This window comes from Alligator sinensis, unplaced genomic scaffold (assembly GCF_000455745.1).
Source record: "Alligator sinensis unplaced genomic scaffold, ASM45574v1 scaffold1299_1, whole genome shotgun sequence".
Taxonomy (NCBI): domain Eukaryota; kingdom Metazoa; phylum Chordata; order Crocodylia; family Alligatoridae; genus Alligator; species Alligator sinensis.
This window is the reverse complement of record NW_005842647.1, coordinates 415,009-422,482: the sequence shown is the minus strand read 5'-3', so window position 1 is coordinate 422,482 and position 7,474 is coordinate 415,009. Positions and strand designations below refer to the sequence as shown.

The following is a 7,474-nucleotide window of genomic DNA, read 5'->3' as shown; positions in this document are numbered from 1 at the left end:
TTTCTGCTGCAACAGAAAACCTTTACTTTTGCAAGAGGCTCTCGTGTGGCGGGAAAATTCCACCATGCCAAGGCACCAAAATCACTGGGTTGTGACACCCCCCTGCTGTCACCTCCCCCCACCCCCACCCCATGCCTTCTTGTCTCTCTTTTGTGCCTGCCTACCTTTGCAGTTGCTCTGTCTCCACTGCAGCGCATGGAGCATTCGGCCAGGCCAGGCAGTAGTAGCGGCTCTGGCTTCAGCCTCCAGCCCCAGTTGAGGCAAGAGCTGCAGCAGCTCCGTGCTGCTCCACATTCCCTTTCCCTGCCCTCTTCTTCCTCTGTACTCCACTTCATCCATGCCCTGGGTGGCCCTTTCCCCATGTTTCTTCCTGCACCATGTTGCCTTTCCTTGCACAGGGTGCCCTTTAGGAGGGTTATGTCTTGTAGGAGAAGATTGTGGGGAGGGATAATTAGCAGTGGTTGTTGCAAAGAGCTGTTAAGGGGATATATGGGGAATGTGAATGTGTTATGCCTCACTCAAACAAGAGCTATCAATTTTTTACCTCCCCCCACACTTCCAGCCTACACTTTCCTCCAATCTATGATACACAAGCAGAAACAAATTATCTCTATAACAACAGTATACCTTATGTCTTGTATGCCTTCTTGTTTGAAACTAATTTCTTCATTCTGTTTTGACTGTCCTCTCTTGCTGTGTTACACTTTATACTGTAAGTGCCCTAGAACAAAGGCCAGTACTTTAAAAAAATGTTAGAGGCTTCCACTTTGCTGTATAAAAGATAAACGTGAATAGTTTTCACTCTAAAAAAATCACACCTTCAGACTTTTGAAAGAGAGTTTGGTGTCAAGGCAGTCTTGAATGTGCACGTCATCACCCAATGGAAATCAGTGCATAGCGTGACTGCAGTAGTCCTTGCAGTAGCACTTGTAAGTGACCTTTTCAGTATGTCATCACAACTTTCCACTCCATCATGCAATAGCAGGAGGAGGGAGCATGCTGTTGGTTTTCTGTTCCCTTGTCACCATTGGGACACCAATTGTAAAGCCCATTCTTTCATTCGCTCCTTAATCACATGCACTTGAAGGAGACCTAGACCTTCATCGTCCTCTTGGCTTCTTTGGTTAGAATGGTCCCAACCACATTTTCAGCTGTTGACAATTGTGGTAGCAGACACCTGTGCTGTAAAATGTGGAGTAGGAACATATCATGTTGGATTCCAAGACGTTTGACAATAACATCACATCTGCAAATTGAGGCATTAGGTCATTGTTATAGAAGTCTCCAGATTTCTGTACCTTTGCAGACCTGGTACAGAGCTGCCCCATTTTACATTCTAGGCGGGAAATAATGTAAACAGTGAGCAACACATCAAGTCACAAGAAAGACTCAGCTGTTTGAATGAGCAAGAAGCATCCAGTACTTGGCAACATTCTTCGTTACATCTCTTATGAGTTGTAATAAATACATCACAGCCCTAACTTGTTAGTCAGCCATCTTTATTCAGCTGTTTTGCATGCATTCTCACCACGAGGTGGCAATATAAAACCATATGTCACAAGAACCAGTACAACACGGAGAACTCCAGTTCCAGTTTCTCTGCTGCCATGAATTGTGCCCTGAGTCCATTTGTCCCTTACAGGTAAAAACACAAATCCCAGTTCAGGGTCGTATGGATACAGGCAACCTGCCTGACAACACTGTGGAGGTAATGCCAAGCCTGTGTCAATAGGGCAGAGGAGTCCAGTATAAATATATATCATTCCCAGCAGGGCTATTCTCAGAGTCAGTTCTAGGTGACCCATGTTTAAGTGGATGTACAAGACCATACATAACTGCTGGAGAGGTGTCAGGGCTGGAGAGCAACTGAAATGCTCTTTTCAGGATCACTGTTTTCCCTAGGGTCACATTCTGATGTCTTAGTTGCACTGTGCAGCACCTTACTTTACAAACAGTCTGAACCGAGCAAGCTACTACCTTAATGTGAATAAAGGAGGCAGAGAACATTACCTATAGATGCTCATATAGATGGCACAAGAGTATAAGAGAAGCGAGGAAGGAGACTAGCTGAATATGGGACATGACTATTAATGGGCTGCTTACCCATGCTTAAATCCAAGGATTGCAAAACAGAAACATGTATGAATTGTATGTGTACAACTGTAGGCTCCTTCTAGTGTACAATCCAGAATTTCACAGATTTACCCCAGACTTAAATTCCTCACATACAGGAATTTACCCTAGACAAAATTCCTGATTTTCTTGCCAACTTCTTTGAATGGGGAAAGTTTAGCCAAACCAATCCTGAAAGGGGCTGTGCTATGTTTTGCTATGATTTTGGAAGCCCTCTTATGATGTTCTGTGTCTCTGTTATACCTACTCATATTTATGAGGGGGGCTAAGAGGGAGGCCCATCATCCTTTACTTGCTTTCTATAACAACCCTTCCCAACACCTAGTAGAATCTAATGAGGACTAGGGTAGAGAGAGTAATGATTTCCTGCATCATTGCAGATAGTGTTACTATATAAGAACCAAATATTGATGGTACATGTTGTTATCTTCTGAAGTGCACCAGGTATATTTTACAAGAGGAGATGAAATTAGAGAGTTCCAATTGTGTGATCTGGTATGGCAAATTTTAAGTTCTTTGAAGCCTAAAAGGGCATTTCCAAACCACAGATCATTTCCAGAAACAGGGACACTCTGGTGAACGAGAGGAGAGAAAGTCTGTGTATGGCAAACTTGATACGGTAAAAAAATCCTTTGCAATGAAGTCATTGGACAGAAAGTAAACTGCTTGCAAGCCCTTTTACCAGAAGAGTTTGGATCAAGACTTTCATGAATAAAGAGTTATATGCAAAAGTCAGGGCATATTAACTGAAGGGGAATAAAGGACTGTTGTACCATAGAATGGTCTGAGGACTTCCACTGAAATCTCTGTGTGCCTGTGTCACTCATGGGGAGGATCAATGCACATGGTCCCTGTTCCAGGATCAGGTAAAAGAAAGGGTGGAACGTTTCACAGAAAATGGAGTTAAACATATGTTTTATCAAGTTTTTGGTTCACTAAACTTTGCTTAGCTTGTGCAATGATTCCTGGCTCTGCTCTCTGGCCTTCACCTTTGACTAGTATTGATTAGTTGGTACCTAGCATGGCATAAGATCTAAACCCTTGTTAAAGCAGTCTTCTCTCTCTCTAATGGAGTTGGTAATTTTAACCCTTTTGTTGGGAAACACCCCCCCTCATTGGGTGAGAGATACTTTTGAAAGCTGAAGCTTTGAAATTAGACAGGAAAAAAGAGGAGAGTGCACATTCCCAGAGTGTAGCCCTAGCTCTTTAATTAGTAATGTTTAAACTTTTTCTTTCACAGTAGAGGCCTCTCCCAAGTCTGGGCATCCATTGTGGTAGGCATAGGATGAGCACTTAGTGAAAGACAGCATCTAACATGAAGGATTCAGTCTGAATAGTCAAAGAGTTGGAGGGCAGAGAGAGGCCTAGAAAGGTAAAGTGACTTGGCTGAGGACAGGTATCAAGTCAGTGACAGAGCTGCAGATAGACCTCCGAGGTCTCCTGGAGTCCAAATCTAGCGCTGTCTCCAAGAGAGCATGCACAAACCATTAACGTTGAATTTGTAAATGTAATTGTGTATGTTCAGTTAAATAGCAACAATCTTTAACACAGAGTTATGGCTGTCCAATAGTTTACTATCACCACCATAATGATCTGAAACCAAAAAAAAAAGAATTAAAGGAATGCAAACTTAAACACCTGGAAATCAGGAGATACAGAGGTGAGTAACATACTATCTTCATGATGTAAGCTTAACTCTAACCCCTGTCTGCTTCAGACTTGACTGTAAGTTTTGCCTTAGCAATGAGAGTGTGATAGAGTTTATCCTTCAGCTTTATTGTGGTCTGTTCCCAGATTGTTTTTGCAACATCTGATGCTACTGGATGTTCTAGTCTATATGTGTATCCATATTTTGTCATCACTCAAAGTGAGCAGAGTTAAGGTTGCATCATGGGGACAGTTTTTTCCTCACTTCTGTATCTCCTGGCTTCCACAGGTTGAAATTTGTGTTCCTTTAATTCTTCATTTCTTGGCTTCAGATCTCTGCTCTCTGCTTTCTGGGTGGTGATGGCAGCTTATGCTCAAAGCATTAAGTGTATTCCAGGCTAGCCACCCCAGGTTTGCCATGTTACCTCTTTGCCACCCTTCTTCTGGGAATTCCTTCTGAGACTGCTTAAAATCTTTCCTTACAGAATATTGCCATGTATATCAACTGACTGCTGACAAAGACCTGGAAAAAGACATCCTGTGAACCTCTGCTGAGACAACCTACAAAATTTGGTGCTGAAATGAAGAATGCTTGAAGCATACTGTCCGAGGCACATGCAGTCCTTAGCATATTTCCATTGTGTCAAACTGCTCCAACTCATCCTACCTTCAGTCAGCTAACTGTGAATGCAGTTAAAATGCATATGGATAAATGCTGTCATATAAATGTGGAATGCAATGAAAACAAGGGCACATCCTCTTTCCTTCTATTGACTCATTATGCACTTATACATTTTAAGTCCAGAAAGGACAATTAGATCATTTAGTCTGAATTCCTATATAATACATGCACACAGTACAGTTTCATCCAGTTACTAACCATATTGAGCTTAATACCTTGTGGTTGTCTAAACTAAGTATCTTCCAAGTCAGCATAACTTGAACTTTTGCCTTCAAGAGATTGAGAATCCAGGCTTTTGAATTCATTTTATAAAATGTTGTGTTTTTCCAGGGGATAGTATCATGGGAAGCCCTTGCTCAGGTCACCTAAATATGAGTTATGGAGACAGAGCAATTTTCAAGATGATGAAACATGCTGATGTTAGGACTCTTAGAGTAGCCTACCTTTTAAACGGAAAGCAATGCTCAGATTTAACCTATAGCAGAGCTGACACCTTGCTATAACATAAGGACTAATTTCACTAAATGCCTCATTTATTTTAGTGGAATCTCATTCCTTCAGATCATTGTCAGGAGTCCATTAGTGAAGTAGATAGAGCAGAAACCCATGGTTAAATGAACATGGAGATTAACCTCCTGTTTTATTACTTTAGATGCAAGTAGGCTCCTAGTACACAGTTGAAACATTCTCCTAAAGTTGTTGCGGGAGAGGGGAGGAGACCCACGTTCTGTCTGCCTTTCACATGGTTCATCTAGTCCTTATAGTCTTTCACTCACCTACCCACAGTCTATTCACCACTCAACCTCTTCTGCAAAGAGGAAATCAATACACAGTTTAACTAGTGATTCTGTTCAGTGGAGGAAGGGATTCCATGGGCTTGTATATTCAGTGATGGCCTTCATAGGTACTTTCAGTAAGTGGCCACATGAGGCACTAAACCTGAAGGGTCACTTAGTGCCTCCAGTAGAAACAAGCTGCTTTGGAATATGACACTGGATTTGAAGTTAAGAAGCCAGAGTTCAGTTTCTAGATATGCCACCAACCTTCTCGAGGACTTTGGGATAATAACTGAATCCCTCTGTGGCTCAAATGGGCAAAATGCTAAATTAGTCTTTTAAGCCCTTCTTCAATAAGGCAATGCTGCTTATAGCATCTGTTCTTCCAGAAAGACTAGATTGAATGATCCATATACTATTTGCCTCAATATTCACCAAAAAAAAGCTGCAGTCAGACACCTGATATTGATTATTTGAACAAGGAAGGGGACAAGCTGAGGGATGAGATAACAAAAAAGACAGCTAGAGAACTTTTGATGGGTCCGAATGAATTCATGTCATCAGGGCCTGATGCAATTCATCCCAGAGCACTGAAAGAACTGGCAGAGGAGATCTCAGAGCCTTTGCAATAATATTTATAAAGTCATGTGAGATGGCCAAGGTGCCAGAAGACTGGGTATATATAATGCCTCTCTTCAAAAATGTCAACATAGTGCCCCTCTTCAAAAAAGGAAAACCAAAGGAACTATAAACTGGTTAGCTTCACCTCAAGACCCCAAAAGTTACTGAAACACATTATAAGGAAATCTGTTTACAAGCATCTGGATGAGGAAATGGTGATCACAACCATCTGGCATGGATTTACTGGTAGTAAGAAGAAAGTGTACCAAATCTTTGAAAAATCATGGCAATTTGGAGAGGTCCCAGACAATTGGAAAAAGGCAAATATAGCGTCCATCTTTAAGAAAAGGAAGGAGGAGGATCTGGGGAATTACAGACCGGTCAGGCTCACCTCCATCCCTGGAGAGATCATGGAACAGGTCCTCAAGAAATCCATTTCCAAAAACTTGGAGGAGAAGGTGATTAGGTACAGTCAGCTCTGTGGATGCGGGGAGAGCAGTGAACATGATATACCTTGATATTAGCAAGGCTTTTGATACGGTCTCTCACAACATTCTTGCAAGCAAGCTATGGAAGCCCAGGTTGGATGAATGAACTGCTAGGTGGATAGAAAACTGAATGGATAGTTAGCTCAAAGGGTAGTAATCAATGGCTTGATGTCTAGTTGGAAGCTAGTATCAAGTGGAGTGCCCCAGGTGTTGGTTCTGGGGCCAGTTTTGCTCAATATCTTCACCAGTGACCTGGAAGATAGGATGGAGTGCACCCTCAGCAGGTTTGCAGATGACACTAAGCTAGGGGGAGTAGTAGATATGCTGGATGGTAGGGCAAGGATTTAGAGAGACCTAGACAAATTGGAGGATTGGGCCAAAAGGAATCTCATGAAGTTCAGTAAGGAAAAGTGCAAAGTCCTGCACTTAGGACAGAACAATCCCAGGCATTGGGACAGTCCCAGGCTAGGGACTGATGGGCAGCTCTACATAAAAGGACGTGGGGGTTACAGTGGACAATAAGCTGAATATAAGCTAATAGTATGCTCTTGTAAAGAAGGATAATGGCATACCAAGCTGCTTTGGTAAAAGTGTTACCAGCAGATTGGAAGAACTAATTATTCCTCTCTAATCAGTGCTGGTGATGCCGCATCTGGAATACTGTGTTCAGTTTTCAGCCCCCACTATAGAAAGGATGTAGACAAATTGGAGAGAGTCCAGCGGAGAGCAGCAAAAATGGTGAGGGAGCTGGGGGACATGACTTGTGAAGAGAAGCTGAGGGAACTGGACTTATTTAGTCTGGAGAGAAGAAGACTAAATGGGGATTTAATAGCAGCCTTTAACTACCTGAAGGGTGGTTCCAAAGAGAATGGAGCTAGACTGTTCTTAGTGGTGGCAGATGACAGAACAAGGAGCAATGGTCTCAAGTTGCAGTAAGGGAAGTTTCGGTTAGATATTATGAAAAAACTTTTTCATGAGGAAGGTAATAAAGCACTGGACAGGTTATTCAGAGAGATTGTGGACTCTCCACCCTTAGAACTTTTAAAGACCTGGCTAGACTAATCCTTGGCTGGGATGATCTAGTTGAGATGATCCTGCCTTGAGCAGGGGGTTGGACTAGATGACTT

At 42.4% G+C, this 7,474-nt stretch overlaps 1 long non-coding RNA gene across 1 annotated transcript in view; it reads left to right on the top strand.

The window, feature by feature from the left end:
- LOC112551894 overlaps window positions 1-6,179 on the top strand; it is an 86,087-nt gene extending 79,908 nt beyond the window's left edge. The window contains exon 3 of the long non-coding RNA XR_003096232.1: window positions 4,266-6,179. This is a non-coding gene — a long non-coding RNA (uncharacterized LOC112551894). The remainder of the gene's footprint in view (window positions 1-4,265) is intronic.
- Window positions 6,180-7,474: the final 1,295 nt, after the last annotated feature.